At 46.1% G+C, this 18,796-nt stretch overlaps 1 long non-coding RNA gene, 1 other non-coding gene and 1 pseudogene across 2 annotated transcripts; 1 reads left to right on the forward strand and 2 right to left on the reverse strand.

Annotated features, from left to right (window-relative positions):
- Positions 1 to 18,796, forward strand: part of LOC119620695 (uncharacterized) — a 62,929-nt pseudogene that overhangs the window by 31,108 nt on the left and 13,025 nt on the right.
- On the reverse strand, positions 1,089 to 8,473 carry LOC119620696 (uncharacterized). Its single transcript, XR_005237241.2, has 3 exons — positions 8,212 to 8,473; positions 5,923 to 6,024; positions 1,089 to 3,035 (listed from the first exon to the last, which is right to left on the reverse strand). It is a non-coding gene; the product is annotated as an uncharacterized lncRNA (long non-coding RNA).
- LOC119620785 (small nucleolar RNA U13) lies at positions 17,135 to 17,238 on the reverse strand. Its single transcript, XR_005237334.2, has one exon. It is a non-coding gene; the product is annotated as a small nucleolar RNA U13 (small nucleolar RNA).

The raw sequence follows: 18,796 nt of genomic DNA on the forward strand, positions 1-18,796 counted from the left end.
CTCAATAATGAGGCTGCACATTAGTCTCAGCCTATGTTGGCTTATGGTTCTCACAGAAAAAATTATCCACACTGCTAATCTTCTTGCTGCACCAGCCTCAAAGTCTACAGAAAGACGTCTCAGCTCTAGGAGCTTGAATAACACCTCTACTGGGGAGCTGAAATATACCAGTGATTCAATGAAGCAGATTAGTATCAGAGTTCTCTTTGCAACCCTGATGCCAGTCAATCCTACCAGCCCTTGCCTCCATCTGTGGTGGTCAGCCTCCAAGATGGCCCCCTATGATCTTTTCCTCCTGCTATCTATGCCCTTGTATCGTCCCTATCACACTGAATAATGGCTAGTCTGAGTGACTGACAAGATATGTAGAAGTAGTGGTGCATTTCTGCTAAGGCTAGGCCATTAAAGACACTTACAGCTTCTTCTGCCTTGCTATCTTGGATCATTCACTACAGAGGAAACCAGCTGCCATATTGTGAGGACACTCAAGCAGCCCTATGGAGAGGTCCACATGGGGAAGAACTGGGGTTTCCTGCCAATGGCCAGCAGTTTGCCAACCACATGAGGTCCTCTAGCCCCATTCAAGCTGGCAGATGGCCACAGCCCTAGGTAACATCACAAGAGACCCCAGGTCTAAACTGCCCAGATCTGTTTCTCCTGAATTCCTGACACACTGAATCTGAGATGTTTATTTTTGTTTTAAGCTACTGTGTTGTTTTGTTTTGTTTTTGAGATAGGGTCTTGCTCTGTCACCCAGGCTGGAGTGCAGTGGCACAATCTCGCTCACTGCCACTTCCACCTCCTGGGTTCAAGGGATTCTCCTGCCTCAGCCTCCCAAGCAGCTGGGACTACAGGCCTGTGTCACCACGCACAGCTAAATTTTTTTTTTTTTTTTTTTTGAGACGGAGTCTCGCTCTGTCGCCCAGGCTGGAGTGCAGTGGCCGGATCTCAGCTCACCGCAAGCTCCGCCTCCCGGGTTCACGCCATTCTCCTGCCTCAGCCTCCCGAGTAGCTGGGACTACAGGCGCCCGCCACCACACCTGGCTAGTTTTTTTTTTTTTTTTTTTTTTAGTAGAGATGGGGTTTCACTGTGTTAGCCAGGATGGTCTCGATCTCCTGACCTCGTGATCCGCCCGTCTCAGCCTCCCAAAGTGCTGGGATTATAGGTTTGAGCCACCGCGCCCGGCCAATTTTTTGTATTTTTAATAGAGATGTGGTTTTGCTATGTTGGCCAGGCTGGTCTTGAACTCCTGACCTCAAGTGATCTGTCTGCCTCGGCCTCCCAAGGTATTGGGATTACAGGTGTGAGCCACTGGGCCCGGCTTAAGCTACTAAATTTTAAAGTAATTTGATATGCAGCAACAGGTAACTAATACAACACCCCAAATGCCACCATCCCTGACCATATCCACTGTCTTCTCACTTTTCTCTCTGTACTCTGGCCACTGTCCTTACTATTCTGGCTAAGTAATAATAACCTGCTAACTTTGAAACATAATAGACATTTTCCAGACCTTGCATTACTGCATCTCTCTGCATAATATTTACCATGGGAAGAATCTTCTTGAAAATTCCTATTCTCTCACTTCCTTGACACTGTTCTGACCTTGTTCTCCTGATTTTCTCATTCAGGTCTTCCTGTCCGAATGAAAAAATCATTCAGGTTTTCTCCTGAATTGTTCTCCTGAACAATTTTTCATTCAGGTCTTTCTCCTTCAAAGATGCTCCTTTTCCACATGATACATAACATGTTGGCCTTATGTCAAATTCGATTCCTGTTCTCTCCTTTTGACCCTGAACAAACTCCTTGGGCTGTCTTGCTGTTCCTCTAGTTCCAATGACTGTCACTTTGAAGATGACCAGCAAATCTATCTCTCCAGCCCACATCGCAGTCCTGAACCTCATACCCTTAAATCCACCTACCCACAGGCAGTGGTGTGCTGGAGCCTGCTTGTACCAACTTGTGAGAGCCAAGAGTGCACATCTCTTCTCAATTCTATATTTAGCAATGCCACGTTGGCAGCTTGAATACCAATGTGGGAGTGTTGACATTGTGGAATTCAACAAATGCTACAAATTGGAACTTTTTCCACTATGAGCCAGTTGATAAACATTTGCCAGCACACCACTGCTCTTACCAGATGCTTCTGCCTTCTGTGTCCCATAAATACCTCAATTCAACATGTCCCAAAATGTATTTTCTCATTCATTCAAAAATACTGGCTGAGTGTGTTGCCTCAAGCCTGTAATCCCAACACTTTGGGGGGCTGAGGCGGGTGAATCACCCAAGATCAGGACTTCAAGACCAGCCTGGCCAACATGGTGAAACCTCATCTCTACAAAAATACAAAAATTAGCCGGGCATGAAGGCAAGTGCCTGTAATCCAAGCTATTTGGGAGGCTGAGGCAGGAAAATTGCTTGAACCCAGGAGGCAGGGGTTGCAGTGAGCTGAGATCCTGCCATTGCACTCCAGCCGGGGCAACAGAGCAAGACTCTGTATCAGAAAAAAAAAAAAAAATTATAACTGTTTTTTCAAGTTCTGTGTGAAGGATAAATATTCTCTGCCTTCAATAAACTTATTCTCTGTTGAAGGAGGCAGAAAGGTTCAACAGGCAATCTCAATAGCATAGTAAATGCTGTCTCACGCGTTCTTGTGAAGAGACCACCAAATAGGCTTTGTGAGCATCAAGGCTGTTTATTTCACCTGGGTGCAGGAGGCGGGCTGAGTCTGAAAAAGGAGTCAGCAAAGGGTGGTGGGATTATCATTAGTTCTTAAAGGTTTGGGATATGCGTGCAAAGTACCTTCTTAAGGGCAGGAGGAGAATATTACAAAGTACCTTCTTAAGGGCTGGGGAGAATGTATCTTTTCCGTTAGGGTAGGGCAGGAACAAATCACAATGGTGGAATGTCATCAGTTAAGGCTATTTTCACTTCTTTTGTGGATCTTTAGTTGCTTCAGGCCATCTGGATGTATACACGTAGGTCACAGAGGATATGATGGCTTAGCTTGGGCTCAAAGGCCTGATATTCCTGTCTTCATATATTAATAAGAAAAACAAAACAAAATAGTGGTGAAGTGTTGGGGTAGCAAAAATTTTGGGGGGTGGTATGGAGAGATAATGGGCAATGTTTTTCAGGGCTGCTCCAAGTGGGATTAAGGGCGATATGGGAACCTAGAGTGGGAGAGATTAAACTGAAGAAAGATTTTGGGGTGAGGGGTGATACTGTGGGGTTGTTAGAAGGAGCGTTTGTAGTATAGAATGATTGGTGATGGCCTGGATGCAGTTTTGTATGAATTGAGAGACTAAATGAAAGACACAAGGTCTGAATAAGAGAAGGAGAAAAACAGGTATTGAAGGACTAAGAATTAGGAGAACCCAGGACATCCAATTAGAGAGCGCCCAAGGGGGTTCAGCATAATTATTTGCTTGGTTGGCGAGTTTTGGGGCTCTATCCTTGGGTTTTTTTATGTTGTCATATACCAGGTCAGATTGATTTAGGTAAAAACAACACTCTTCATTTAAAAATATACAGAGTCCTCCTTTTTCAGCAGTGAGTAAATTGAGGCCTTGGCGATTTTGGAGGAAAGAGAAATGCAAAGCCAGCAATTGTTTGTTGTTTGTTAAAGAAGGATTAGAAATGGCTAGGAGAGAGTGAGTGAGATTGATAGTGTGGTGGAGATAGCTGGAGAGAGGTAGACGGTGGCATAAGAACAGGAACGAGAATAAGAGTGAGTATAACAGTAAAGAATAGGACTTCATCAGGGTGAAAGTGTTGGAATGTGTCCTGTCAGCAAAGATCATCTATCCACTCCAAGAGGGAGTCAAGAGTGGAGGATTGGGGATAGATATTCACGATGGAAAGGAAATGACAGGTTTTAAGAGGTGGACTAATGGCTTGTAACCTACATGGAAGAGGTTATGAAATGACGACAGAATAGAATGGGTCTGTGAGGCTGGAAGGAGATATTTTCCTTCGTTCAAGAACAATTTGCCCTGTGTGGGAAGAGATTGATAGGTAGAAACTTCAGTAGGAGAATAAATAGGAGTGACCAACTAGAAGGTGAAAAACTGGCCATGAGGGACAGAAGTTGGAATGCTAGCTGCTTCTTTAGCTACCTTATCAGCATAAGCGTTGCCCTGAATGATGGGATCTGATGCCTTTTAGTGGCCCTTGCAGTGTATGACTCCAGCTTCCTTTGGAAGTAAAGTGGCCTTAAGAAGAGTTTTTATTAAAGAGGCATTAATGATGGAGGACCCTTGCATGGTGAGGAAACCTCTTCCAGCCCATATAACAGCATGGTGGTGCAGGATATGGAAGGCATATTCAGAGTCAGTATAAATATTGACACATAGTCCCTTTGCAAGAGTGAGTGCTCGAGTTAAGGCAATGAGTTTGGCTTGCTGAGAGGTAGTGGAGTGGGGCAGAGTGGTGGCCTCAATGATAGATATGGAAGATACTATAGCGTCACCTGCCTTTGCTGGTGAGTGGCGATTAGGCCTGGTGGAACTGCCATCAATAAACCAAGTGTGATCAGGGTGAGGAACATGAAAGAAGGAAATATGGGGAAATGGAGTGAATGTCAGGTGGATCAGAGAGATATAGTCATGGGGGTGGGGGCCAGCCTAAAACAGTAAGGTCAAGTTGTTTGGACAGAAAGGCTACAGGGCGTGGTCCCGGTTCTTATGTAATAATTTTGGCCACACAGCCCTGTACTTTGGCTGTGTGTAATGAAAAGGGTTGGGATGAGTTAGGGAGAGCTAGTGTGGGGGCAACTTCTAGGGCTGTTTTTAAGGAACAGAAAGAGGAGTGGCGAAAGGATTTAGGATCTATGGGGTCAGCTAGGCTTGGTTTTGTGAGTTTATATAATGGTTTCGTTAGCATGGCAAAACCAGGTATCTTAAGGCAAAAGTATCCTACCATGCCCAGGAAGGAAAGGAGTTGCTGTTTTGTAGAAGGGGTTAGGGCTTGGGAGATTAGCCAGACACGATCAGCAGGGAGAGCATGTATGTTTTCATGAAGAACTATGTTGGAATAGGTAATAGATGAGGAAGAAATGTGGGCTTGACTGAATGGGAGCTGTCTGTGAAGCCTTGCGGCAGTACAGCCCAGGTAATTTGCTGAGCCTGATGCGTATCAGGGTCAGTCCAAGTGAAAGCAAAGAGAGGCTGGGATGAAGGGTGCAAGGAATAGTAAAGAAAGCAGGTTTGAGATCTAGAACAGAATAATGGGTTATGGAGTGGTTGTGGAGGGAGGTATTGAGGATAGGAGAGTATATGGCTTTGGCACCATGGGGTGGATAGGCAAGACAATTTGGTTGATAAGGCACAGATTCTGAACTAACCTGTAAGGCTTGTCCAGTTTTTGAACAGGTAAAATGGGGGAATTATAAGGAGAGTTTATAGGCTTTAAAAGACCATGCTGTAACAGGCAAGTGATAACAGGCTTTAATCCTTTTAAAGCATGCTGTGGGATGAGATATTGGCATTGAGCGGGGTAAGGGTGATTAGGTTTTAATGGGATGGTAAGGGGTGCATCATCCGTCACCAAGGAGGGAGTGGAGGTGTCCTATACTTGTGAATTAAGGTGGGGAGATACAAGGAGAGGATGTGAAAGAGGCTTTGAACCAGGGCAAAAGACGGCAATGAGGTGTGGCTGTAACCCAGGAATAGTCAGGGAAGCAAATAATTTAGTTAAAATGTCTCGACTTAATAAGGGAGTTGGGCAGATGGGGATAACTAAAAAGGAGTGCATTAAAGAGTGTTGTCCAAAGTGGCACCAGAGTTGGGGAGTTTTAAGAGGTTTAGAAGCCTGGCCGTCAATACCCACAACAGTTATGGAGGCAAAGGAAACAGGCCCTTGAAAAGAAGGTAATGTGGAGTGGGTAGCCTCCGAATTGATTAAGAAGGGGATGGACTTACCCTCTACTGTAAGATTGACCCAAAGCTCAGCGTCCGTGACGGTCCAGGGGGCCTCCAAGGCGATCGGGCAGCATCAGTCTTCAGCTGCTAAGCCAAGGAGATCTGGGAAGGAGTCGGCCAAGGAACGTTGGGTTTGGGCTCCAGGGGCTTTAGGAGCGGCGGCGATGTGAGTTGGACAGTCTGACCTCCAGTGGGGGCCGGCACAGACAGGGCACGGCTTAGGAGGAATCCTGGGCTGCCGGCACTCCTTGGCCCAGTGGCCAGGCTTTTGGCATTTGAAGCAAGGTCCACAAGGATGTTTTGAAGGAGGCCCTGGGAGCTGTGGCTTGGATGTTCTGAAATTTTTGTATGTTGGAGACGTGGTTGTGGGTTGTTTTACAGCAGAGGTAATGTAACTCAGAAATGCATTGCTGTCTGGCTACCTCCTCTCTATTATTTACACCTTGAAGGCGAGGTTGATTAATTCCTGTTGTGGGGTTTGAGGGCCGGATTCCAATTTTTGAAGCTTTTTTCTAATGTCAGGAGCTGACTGGGTGATAACATGCATATTAAGAATAAGGCGGCCTTCTGGCCCCTCTTGGTCTAGGGCGATAAAGTGTCTAAGGGTTGCTGCTAAGCAGGCGATGAACTGGGCTGGGTTTTCGTCTTTACCTTAGGTAGTTTCTTTAAGTTTATCATAATTAACAGCTTTGTAAGCTGCCTTTTTAAGCCCTTCAAGTCGGCAGGAAACCATGTAATCTCGCCTAGCTATACCTGGGGAATCTGCCTGACAGTTCCATTGGGGATCTTCTCGGGGACCTGCTCTAATGCCTTCCTGGAGGTCTGGCTCATGAAGCCGGCGATTATCAGCGTGAGATTGGGCTACAGAAAAAACTCCCCCTCATCTGGGGAGAGGGTAGAAGTTAGGATGACACTTAAGTCACTCCAGATCAAATTGTAGGACAGAGATAGATATCAGAATTCCTGTATATATTTAGTGGGGTCTGATGAGAAAGAGCCTAAATGCTGGCTGATTTGGGAAAGGTCTGATAGAGAAAAAGGCACATGTGCCCTGACTATGCCTTCAGCTCCAGCCACCTCTCTAGGAGGAAATAGTTGGGCAGGTGGGGGAGAGCTAGGTGCAGAACGAAACTGTAAACCAGACCAGGTGTGAGGAGGGGAGGTGATAGAAAGATTAGAGGGTGGGGGAGCAGAGGCTGAGGAAGAATTGGGGCCTGGCTCGGCCTGGCGAGGAGCAGCCTGGGGAGGAGGGGAGAGGCCAGATGAGTCTAGAAAAGGAGGATTCAAAGGACTCAGAGCTTGGGGTGGAGACTGAAGGAACAGACAGGAGAGAAAGAAGAGCTATTTGGGATGAGTCACATCGGGAGCAGGGACTAGGGAGGGACCAATGTGTAAAAGAATGCCTGGACATCAGGCACCTCAGACCATTTGTGCATTTTTCGACAAAAATTACCTAGACCTTGTAAAATGGAGAAATCCAAAGTGCGGTTTTCTGGCTATTTCGAACCATTATCGAGTTTGTATTGGGGTCAAGTGGTATTGCAGAAGAAAATAAGATGCTTAGATTTTAGGTCAGGTGAGAGTTGAAGAGGTTTTAAGTTCTTGAAAACACAGGCTAAGGGAGAAGAAGGAGGAATGGAGGGTGGAAGATTGCCCATAGTGAAGGAGGCGAGTTTAAAGAGAAGGGTAGAGACAGGGAGAGAAGGGGTGGGGGGTGCTTGCCCCCCAGGAAAGTGGAAATGGGGTGGGAGGTATTTGCCCCCCAGGAAAGTGGAAGAGGGGTGGGAGGCACTTGGCCCCCAGGAAAGTAGAAAACGGGTGGAGACAGGAAGAGAAGGGGTGGGGGGTGCTTGCCCCCCGGGAAAGTGGAGAGAAAAGAGAGGGTAGAGACATGGAGAGAAGGGGTAGCGTGAGTAGTCCTGGGCTGCAATGTGGTTGAGCAGCCAAAGCAGGCGTCCTCGCAATTGACTTGCCACCAAGGGAATGTGGGTGAATGATCAAGGCAGGCGTCCCCGCGGAGATCAGACACCAATGGAATGTGGGTGAATAATCAGGCAGGCGTCCCCGCAACAACTAAACACCAAGGGAAGGCTGCCTTCCTGAGTCCGTGACCGGCGCCGGAGTTTTGGGTCCACGGATAAAATGTGTCTCCTTTGTCTCTATCAGAAAATGAAAGGAATTGAAATTAAGAGAAGGGAGAGATTGAAGGGTGGCGCCAAAATTGAAAGGAGAAAGAGGCTGAGGGATAGTGAGAGAGGCTGGAGAAGAGAGTAAAAAGAGGTCGCTTACCGGATTTAAAATCGGTGAGATGTTCCTTGGGCTGGTTGGTCTGAGGACCCGAGGTCGTGGGTGGATCTCTTCACGGAGTGAGGGTGAGGACAGGGGACTGGTCTCCCGAAGGAGTCCCGCTGACCTGGGTCTTCGGCACCAAATGTCTCACGCGTCCGTGCGAGGAGACCACCAAACAGGCTTTGTGTGAGCAACAAGGCGGTTTATTTCACCTGGGTTCAGGCGGGCTGAGTCCAAAAAAGGATTCAGCAAAGGGTGGTGGGATCAGCATTAGTTCTTTTTTTTTTTTTTTTTTTTTTTTTGAGACGGAGTCTGGCTCTGTCGCCCAGGCTGGAGTGCAGTGGCGGGATCTCAGCTCACTGCAAGCTCCGCCTCCCGGGTTCACGTCATTTCCTGCCTCAGCCTCCCGAGTAGCTGGGACTACAGGCGCCGCCACCTCGCCCGGCTAATTTTTTGTATTTTTTTAGTGGAGACGGGGTTTCACCGTGTTAACCAGGATGGTCTCGATCTCCTGACCTCGTGATCCGCCCGCCTTGGCCTCCCAAAGTGCTGAGATTACAGGCTTGAGCCACCGCGCCCGGCCGGGATTATCACCAGTTTTTATAGGTTTGGGATAGGTGTACAAAGTACCTTCTGGAGGGTGGCCGGGAGAATATCACATAGTACCTTCTTAAGGGCGGGAGGGGGAGAATATTACACAGTACTTTCTTAAGGGCGGGGGAGAATATATCTTTTCAGTTAGGGTAGGGCAGGAACAAATCACAATGGTGGAACGTCATCAGTTAAGGCTGTTTTCACTTCTTTTGTGGATCTTCAGTTGCTTCAGGCCATCCGGATGTATACATGCAGGTCACAGGCGATATGATGGCTTTTGGGCTCAGAGGCCTGACACATGCTCCGGCTGGAGTAAGCGGTAGATGTTCAGGGAGCACAGAGCAGGGGAAGACTTGAAAGGCGGTGTCTCATCTCAGCCAAGACCTGAAGGATTGACAGGAAGTTTCCAGGCAAAGGAAGAACTATGGAAAGACTCAGTGTTTAGAACAAGCACCCCATGTTTGGGGAGCTGCAATTGCTTCAGGTAGGGATGGGCTTGGTATGAGACAAGCAAGGTCAGTTCATGAAAAGCTAGATAAGTCCTGATAATTGCCTCGGGCTATTCCTGAAAGTAGTAAGAAGTTTTTCGAGGATTTTAAAGGACTTGATATGCTTTGTGGAACATTCACTGCAGTTGTAGTCTTGGAAGGGGGGCCAAATACACCCACTCCCTCCTTTGAGAGACTTTCTTCATTTTGGCTTCCAGGAAAACGTACACTACAGTTTTGCTCCTACTACCTCTGTTCATTCCTTTGCTGGCCTCTTGTCTTCTCCCTGATTGTTCATGTTGGTGGGTCCCAGGGCTTCCACTTTTTTTCCCTCCAATCTACTCCCAATATGGCAGCCAGATTTAAAACATGAGCCAGATCAGTCCTTTCTCTGCTAAGGACTCTCCAATGGCTTGCTGTTCTACTCAGAGTAAAAGTCAAAGTTCTTACAGTGGTCCCCGAGGCCCTACATGATTGATCTCCCTTTCTTTCCACCACCAGCTCACTCTGCTGCAGCCACCCTGTCCTGCTTGCTGTCTCCTGTACACACCAGCAATGCTTCCACCTCACGGCCTTTGCGCTGGCTCTTCTGTCTGCCCAGAATCCTCTTTGCCCAGATATCCTGCGGTTCTGTCCCTGATCTTCAAGTCTCTGTTCAAATGTCACCTTCTCAATGAGACTTTTCCAGACTGCCCGATTTAAAATTGCAACATTTCCTTCTATCCTGACACTTATGATACCCATTTCCCATTCTCTTTTCTTTCTTTCTTTGTAGCCCTTATAACCTTTTCACATCTTATATAATCTCTGAATTTGTTATGTTTATAGCTTATTGACTCTTACTCCCACTAGGATGTAAATTCCACAGAGATGGAGCTCTTGGTGTCTTGTTCACTGATACAATCCAAAAGTCTCTTAGGATGTCTCCAGCTACACCCTGAGGCTTTCCCCAAGAATTCCCCTCTACCTGGAGGGGACTGTTCCCAAGTCCATGAGCCCAGAAGATCCCTCAGAGACCATATAACCTGGAGATGATAAAGCTGCCTAAGACATAGCTGATTATGAAGGAGAGAACCCTGGAATTTGAGCAGATAAGGTGGATGTGGAGTTAACTGAACATTTCCCAGCTCTGTGATCTTGGGCAAGTCACCCCACCTCACTGAGGTTCAATTTCTTTGCCTGTGAAATGAGGTTAATATTTGTCCCTCCTGCCTTGCAGCGTGTGGGGGAAGTGTGGCCTTTTAGTTTAAATCTCTGTGCTTTGGCAGGGCTCGATGGCTCACACCTGTAATCCCAGCACTTTTAGCTGCCGAGGCAGGTGGATCACCTGAGGTCAGGAGTTTGAGACCAGCCTGGTCAACATGGTGAAACCCTGTTTTTACTAAAAATACAAAAATTAGCCAGGTGTTGTGGTAGGTGCCTGTAATCCCAGCTACTCAGGAGGCTGAGTCAGGAGAATCGCTTGAACCCGGGAGGCAGAAGTTGCAGTGAGCCAAGATCCCGCCACTGCACTCCAGCCTGGGTAACACAGCAAGACTACGTCCCCGATAAATAAATAAATAAATAAATAAATAAATAAATAAATAAATCCCTATGCTTCGATATCCTAAGGAAAAGACCCACCTGCAGCTTATGATAACACAATGGCTATGTCTATATTTGTGCCAATTGGCCTTGATGATAAAATGTCTGCTGTGGGGGAGGATATATTTGTGTTCAAAATTCAGAGATCCTGAGAGCATCAGGATGAGGTGGAGAACGAGTGAGATTATGGTGTTCCAGGCAGAATGGGCAATATTCACAAAGGTGGAGGAGGGATGTTCATGCCACGGTCAGGGGCTACTGATATGGGAAACCTAGGCATTGAGAGGATCAACCACTTTCCAGAAGTCCTAATAGACCCTCCATGGACTCTAGGATTTTCAAGTCCCAGGCCAGCACCTTCCTGATCACTCTGTCTTCTCGAAGAGTGATAAATGAAGTTGTTTTCATAATACAGTGACATTTTCAGGTCCATTTCCTCAGACTCACTGCGTACTTCATGAACCATCGCACTCCTGTTCAAGCATCTGGGCTGCATCTGCATCCAGTCTCCAAGGGTCTTATCAGAACAGGAGGTAAACCCAGGTTATTGTCCCAACTTTGCCAGTCACTTGGGTCCCTGACTATTCCACAGCTCTGAGTCATAGATCACCATTTCTCTTTTAACCTAGTGACAGAAGTTTATGACTAGTTGGATCATTGCTTTTTATACCTTATTAGCTTTGTCTAGGGTTTATTAGTCTGTAATTTCAGATTGGGCCCCAGGGGTATTTCTGAATATAATTGTGTGTTTTGTGTGGGGGTGAGTATGCATGCAGGGATAGTCTATGGCTTTAAATCTGAAGTTTAACTGGAAATAATAATAATAATTACTAATTAACAATGTAGATTAATATAAAATTTTATTGATGAAAATAATAGCAGCAGCCATCATTTATTGTGTGCTTATTATTTGCCAGCCACCATATTAATTTGAGGTAGGGACCATTTAAGGGTAAGAAAATCAACCACACAACATCAGTGATGGAGCTGGGATTCAAATCCAGGCTGACCAAAGAGTTCACTCTATTCTTTACAATCACTGCATCCTCAAACAATCCCCTCCTCCATAGCTCTTTTCTTCAGTAATGGTTCCCAACTCTTTGCTGTCTGGACACACTAGACAGATGATATTTGGCCAGAATAACCCAGTTCTGAGGCCCAGCTCCAATTTGTAGTGCATCCTGCCAAGTTGTCTGTTGGCTGGCTCTACCTCCATCTGCAGCTCTCACTGACTATGGCCCAGCAGTGTATCCAACAACATTGTGTGAACCTCTGCTTTAGGAGACAGGCCATACCCTCCAGTCCACTCTGGCTCCACTCCACATCCCCCTCCTAACTTCTCATACCTCCCCCTTTGAAATCTCCCCTTGAGTTAGACCAAGTATGGTTCTGGAGAGGCCTTACAGGTGATGTTCTCCTGACCTGGAATAAGCTCTGTGTCCTTTTCAGCTATTCATGCCACCAGTTCGCGTTCCTACATTTTCCAGGAACCCTTGTTGTACCAAGCAGGGTTCTCAGGTTGCCAACCACAGAAGCAGACCCTTAAAAGATCTTATTGGAATGATATGGGAAAGCTCACAGAATTTACAGAATCTGAACCAGCAGGCCCCAGGAAGAGCAGTTAGGGGACCTGAGGAGTCCAAGTAGCAGGAGTTAATGGGAAGTCCCTTCAGAGAGCTTCCATCCAGGATAGATTTTCCACCCTTATGTTCCTGTACTCAAGATTCAAATCCCAGCCGGGTGGGGTGGCTCATGCCTGTAATCCCAGTACTTTGGGAGGCCGAGGCAGGCAGATCACGTGAGGTCAGGAGTTTGAGACCAGCCTGGCCAACATGGCAAAATTCTGTCTCTACTCAAAATACAAAAATTAGCCAGGGTGGTGGTGTGCACCTGTAGTCCCAGCTACTCCAGAGGCTGAGGCAGGAGAATCACGAACCCAGGAGATGGAGGTTGCAGTGAGACAAGATCATGCCACTGCACTCCAGCCTGGGCAATGACAAAGCGAGACACTGTCTCAAAAAAAAAAAAAAAAAAAAAAAAAAAGATTCAAATCCCTGGAAGAGAGAGTGTGAATGGCCTAGTTTGGGTCTTTGGGCCACACATACCCATTGACCATAGCACTTTAATTCATAGTCCCACCAAGTCCACCCACATGCAACTAGTTGGGGACAGTTTATTAAGGGATAATTAAAGTGCTGCAATCAGGCTGGGCTCAGTGGTTCAATCCTGTAATCCCTGTACTTTGGGAGGCCAAGAAGGGCAGATTACTTGAGGTCAGGAGTTTGAGACCAGCCTGGACAATATGGTTAAACCCCGTCTCTACTGAAAATATAAAAATTAGCCAGGGACGGTGGTGCACACCTGTAATCCCAGATACTTGGGAGGCTGGGGCATGAGAATCACTTGAACCCAGGCCAGCCTGGGTAACAGAGTGAGACCTTGTCTCAAAACAAAAAGAAAAAAACAGTGCAAAAAGAAAAAAACAGAAGAGGGGAGAAGAGATGCTGAGCAGGCTGGACACTAAGGCCACAGCCTTCTCTCCCTTTTCTCAAGCCTTAGACCCACACTGCCATTTTCCCTATTGATGGGCTCTCACTGACCTGCCTTACCTAGTGTTGTTATTTAAACGTGTGCTGCAAAATTCCTGTCATAGCCATCATTGTGCTTGCTTCAGAGCACATATGTTACCTTCCCCCAAAGTTGGGAAACTCCTGGGAGGCAAGAGCTGAGGCTCCTAAGTCCACAGGTTTGCTCAGAGCCAAACTATGGGCCAATTAACAGGTTTTAGGGACTGGCTGAGTGACCAGCTGCATGTTTGCATGTTGGGTGGTAGAGCAGGATACCAAGACGGTGAGGTAAGCGGGAAGCTTTCCCTGGAGAACTTTTTAACCCCCAGAATACACCTATTCTCCAGTGAAAGCAACTAAGTCAAGGGGTTCTGGGAGAATTAGATAAAAGAATTGCAGCTCAAGACTGGCTCCATTAGGCCGGGTTCTTCTAGACTCCCACCATGGCCATATATACTTCTGAAAACTGTTGCTGTCATTACATCTCCTGTTGTGATTCTTTTTTCCCTCTTAGTTTCTTGTTAAGAGCCTTTATGGGGGCTGCGTGCATGGCTCACACCTGTAATCCCAGTGCCTTGGGAGGCCAAGGTCAGAGGAATGCTTGAGGCTAGGAGTTTGAGACCAGCCTGGGCAACATAGTAGACTCCATTTGTGTGTGTATATATATATTTAAAAAAAAAAAATTTTTTTTTTTTTAAATTAGCAGCACAAGGATTGCTTGGGCCCAGGAGTTTGAGGCTGTAGTAAGCTATGATCATGTCACTGCACTCCAGCCTGGGCAAAAGAGTGAGACCCTGTCTCTAAAAACAAACAACAACAAAAACAAACAGAAAAAAAGAAGGCTCTTACAAAAAACATTGGCTTTCCTTCTGCTAACCTGCAGTTTGGGAGAGAGCCTGGATAAAGATTCAGGACATGTGACAACTGGGACCAGCTCTGCCCTTAACTGCTTAGCTGGTCATTCATTCAACAAATAAATACTGAGAACCTACTATGTGTCAGGCATTGTTCAAGACACTGCTAAGGATATAGTGGTGAACCAAAGCGACCAAATCTTCTCCATTTCTGTTCTTTCTTGGAGACAGGAGGCCTTCATCAGCTCTCATGGCTTTTTCAGAGCTATCATTCCACAATTATATGAATGAAGGAAAAACAATTTTCTCTCTCTCATTCAAGGCAAAGTGGTATTCAAGGTGCGTCAGGAGATGAAGCAAGTGGTGGCATTTTCTTGGAAATAGTTCAGAATCTGGATGGATGGAGAGAGAGAGAGATTACGTAATTAAAAGTCCACAAATGTTCATTCGTTGCTGGCACACAGTGAACACAGTGAACACTTAATATCTGTTTGGTGGATGAATCATGTGGGAAAAAGAAGGGGACTTAATGGGTGGCTGCAGGGAGAATTTCCTCACTTTGACTCGAGGCCCTCACATGTCCCTCTTTCCCTCTCTCCTGTCTTGGGAGTACTGCTCCTTCTGTAACTCCCCCATCTCCTCAGGCATTTGGACCCAAGTGTTCCAGGCCTGAGAGTCCAGAATTTCCACTCTCTGTGATACAAAGAAGAGGCCCTGGCTCATTATTGACTATAACCCTAGGGGTTTTCCTCTTATGAGGGAAACCTTCCCTCTCTTAATATGCCGGGTCTTCCTAAGAGGAAAGAATGTCTGCTTCCTAGGCACCTAATATAAACATCCTTAATGGATTTAAGCCTGGGGTCACAAGTTCAAAGGCACACAGAAAAAGGCCAGGCAGGTAATGTCAACTGTGACAGACAATAAGGAATGCTGGGGGCTGTGGTGACCTGGAGAACTGAGCCTCATGTGAACAGAATCATACTTTTAAAAAGTACTGTGTGGGCTAAAACAGTGGCACTCATGTGTGGGTGTTCGAAGATCAGTGAACTATCAGTTTATGGCATCTATTATTAGAAACAAGCCAGAAAAACTTGTCAACTTTTCATTCTTCTCTTTGCGGCATGTCTCCCTGAGATCACATGGCTGCTTGAATGGAGGGAAAGAAGAGGAGGACATGCCCATCGGAGAATGTGGGTTAATATCTTAAATAGTATTCTACCATACCCACGTTTGGCTTGGATAGAATGTTTTCTTGAGCTAAACTCCATAAAATTCCTATAGAGGCACAATTACTGATTCAAACAAAAGCTGCCTTTGACTATTGAGAGAGGAGTGTCTGGGTCAGAAGGATCAATTTTCTGATGAATCAGTGAGCAATTCTGAGTGGAACTAATCAGGTTTGTGTTGTGTCACCCTTTATTTATAACCCACGGTTCAGTGATCTGAAATCTGACCACTCCTCCTCTGACTTCCCCCCACCTCCTTCTACTCTCCTAACGTTTGCAAATGTACCACATGTGTACATACACAGAGAAATACAAAGATGAAGAAAAGCATTTTTCAGAAACAAGAAGGCTCAGAGAGATGCTAGAGCCTTCCTGAACAGTACTGGAAACAACAAAAGATGCAAGGGTGTGATGGCCAGTGGAAGTAATTTAACTCCTCTACCTCCAGGGAATCACAAGGTCTCAGGAAAACAGCCATGAGTAACAAATTAGTTCCCCAGCAAGGCAAATTCCTGGAGGATTAAAGACAGGGAGTGTTCCCAGTAACACTTCTAGCTACTGATGCCTAGGGATAGTAAGGGCAATCAATTAATTTTTCCCTCAGGATTCCAACTGAGATGTTATCCTATAAAGTACTGGGTCATATTTCCAAAGCCACGTTAGGTCAGGCCTTGGTTACCCATCACATTAGCTAAGGTTATATTGGTTTCAGGGAAAAAAAGGAAACTTTGGCTGACTTAAACAAAAAGGAGGATTATTGGGAAGCTCCTGTGGGCTTTGATGAAATCAAAAAGAAAGCTGGATAACCACAGCTCAGCAAGGGAAGAAACTGAGCACCAGGAGGAGTTCATGGTTGTATTGCCATTGATATGATTCTGTTTCAGTGTGCCCAGGCTTCCTGGTTCTTTGGGATAAAAGGATCTTATGGGTCTTGTGACTTAGCTTGGGTTCCCCAAAGGCAGAGGGATTCTGGTGTGATGTACGGAGAGAGTGCTCTCAGGAGAAATCTGTTAAGGGAGTGAGGGAAGCAGGGTGGTACAGAGCTAAGCACAGGTAGACAGAGCTAAGCAAGCCTAGCCTCAGCCTGATCCCATGATGGGACCTGGAGAGTGAATGACATGACTGAGTTATCCCACTTTGAAGCAATGGTGTACCTCTCCCTCCAGGGGGAGAACATACTTTCTCAAGCATTTTTGGGCAAGATGATTCAATAGCAGGGCCACCTGTGAGGTGTTCACAGCTGACATTCACAGCAGCTGGGGGATGGTACACTGCCTAGTCAAGGAGCTCTGGGAAGAGCACCAACAGAATCCACTGCTCCTGGCAGTGGGTAAGGTGTCCACTCAACAGCAATTAGCCATTGAGAGAGAGGCAAAACCTTGAAGTCTAGACATGGCAGCAGGGGCTATTTCCAGAGGAAAGTAAACAGGAGTGATGGGTAGTTATACCAAATGGTGTCCACAGTACTCACTTGAATCACTTCTAATGAAAATGCCCTCCTGGTCAATGTGTACAATTGGCCAGGTGTTTCTTCCTCAGTAAGAAGAATATTTCCCAGGCACTTAACATAATCTCTTTTTTTTTTCTTTTTTTTTTTTTTGTTTTTCTCATGTCAGACAGGTAATATGTTGACATGGTAACAAGGTTCGAGGATGGCTTATCTCACATATGGATGGGAACACCCAATCATCATGCTCATGAACTACAAAAGGATCATCTATTTTTTAAAAAATCTCTCAAACATTGTTTATCATACAAGTAAACCCCAGTTCTCATGATGGGCTTATTGGTAGGATTTCTGGTAGGAAGCATGGGTACCAGGGTCTCTCGATTTTTTGGATTAGTGGTGGTGGAGGTCGGCCACCAGCAGGGTCCAGTCATACTGTATGAGAATGTCTTTGATCTTTGTCTTTGATCTCCTCCTTGGAAAACTCATCCATATACTTCTGGTAATAGGACATCAGGGCTTTAGAGCTAGACTGATGGACAGCATATATCTAGGCCATGTGATCACCACCTTTCACATGGACATGTCCATACCAGCAAATCACTCCTTGTCCAGAAGCAGAACTGGTTCCAGCAGCTCGTATATCAGTGTGTACAGCTCGATCATCTCCAGGGGCCGCCCATTCACCTTGATTGCTGTGTTTGCAGTGTGCCACAGCTGTGGCTGTCTTCTTGCATCTGAAGACCTGCACAAACTGCAATGAGCCCTTGGAAAGCATGGCTACAGGTGTGGATAAGAACTCCTCTCTTTTTTTTCTTTTTGAGGCAGGGTCTTGCTTTGTTGCCCAGGCTGGAGTGCAGTGGAGCAATCTCAGCTCACTACAACCTCTGCCTCCTGTGCTCAAGCAATTCTCCTACCTCGACCTCCCGAGTAGCAGGGATTACAGGTGCCTGCCACGAAGCCTGGCTAATTTTTGTATTTTTAGCAGAGATGGAGTTTCACCATGTTGGCCAGGCTGTCTATTTCATTTTTTTTTTTAACATAATCTTAATAGGGAGCTCTCCAGTTTAAACACAGTGCTTGACACTCCCTATCATCTACCACAATTGATGATATGATAGACTCTTTCTGTGTGCATTTGAGTTTGTGACCCCAGGCCTAAACCCATTAAGGAAGAGTATGTTAGGTGCCTAGGTACATGTGTAGAAGTGGAATTTATGGATTCTGGGGAATGAATGTGTTCAACTTTAGTGTATATTGCCGAAGAGTTCTCCAAAATGGTTGTACCATTTGATACTGCTTTTAACAATATATGAAAGTAGGCTGGGCATGGTGGCTCATGCCTATAATCCCAGCACTGTAGGAGGCCAAGGCAGGCAGATCACCTGAAGTCAAAAGTTCAATACCAGCCTGGTCAACGTGATGAAACCCCATCTCTACTAAAAAAATACAAAAATTAGCCAGGCGTGGTGGTGCATGCCTGTAATCCCAGCTATTTGGCAGGCTGAGGCAGGAGAATTGCTAGATCCCAGGAGACAGAGGTTGCAGTTAGCCAAGATCACACCACTGCATTCCAGCCTGGGCAACAGAGCAAGAGACTGTCCCCAAGCAAACAAACAATGTATGAAAGTTTCACTTGCCCCACATCCTTGTCAGCACTTGGTATTGTCTGTCTTTTTCATTTTACCTATTCTAGTAGATATGCAGTATTGTCTTATGGTGGTTTAAATTTTTATCTCTAGGCCAGGCATGGTGGTTCACACCTGTAATCTCAGCACTCTGGGAGGCTGAGGCAGGTGGATTACTAGGAGTTTGAGACCAGCCT

The sequence above is a fragment of the Chlorocebus sabaeus genome, chromosome 15, assembly GCF_047675955.1.
Source record: "Chlorocebus sabaeus isolate Y175 chromosome 15, mChlSab1.0.hap1, whole genome shotgun sequence".
NCBI classification, from domain to species: Eukaryota; Metazoa; Chordata; class Mammalia; order Primates; family Cercopithecidae; genus Chlorocebus; species Chlorocebus sabaeus.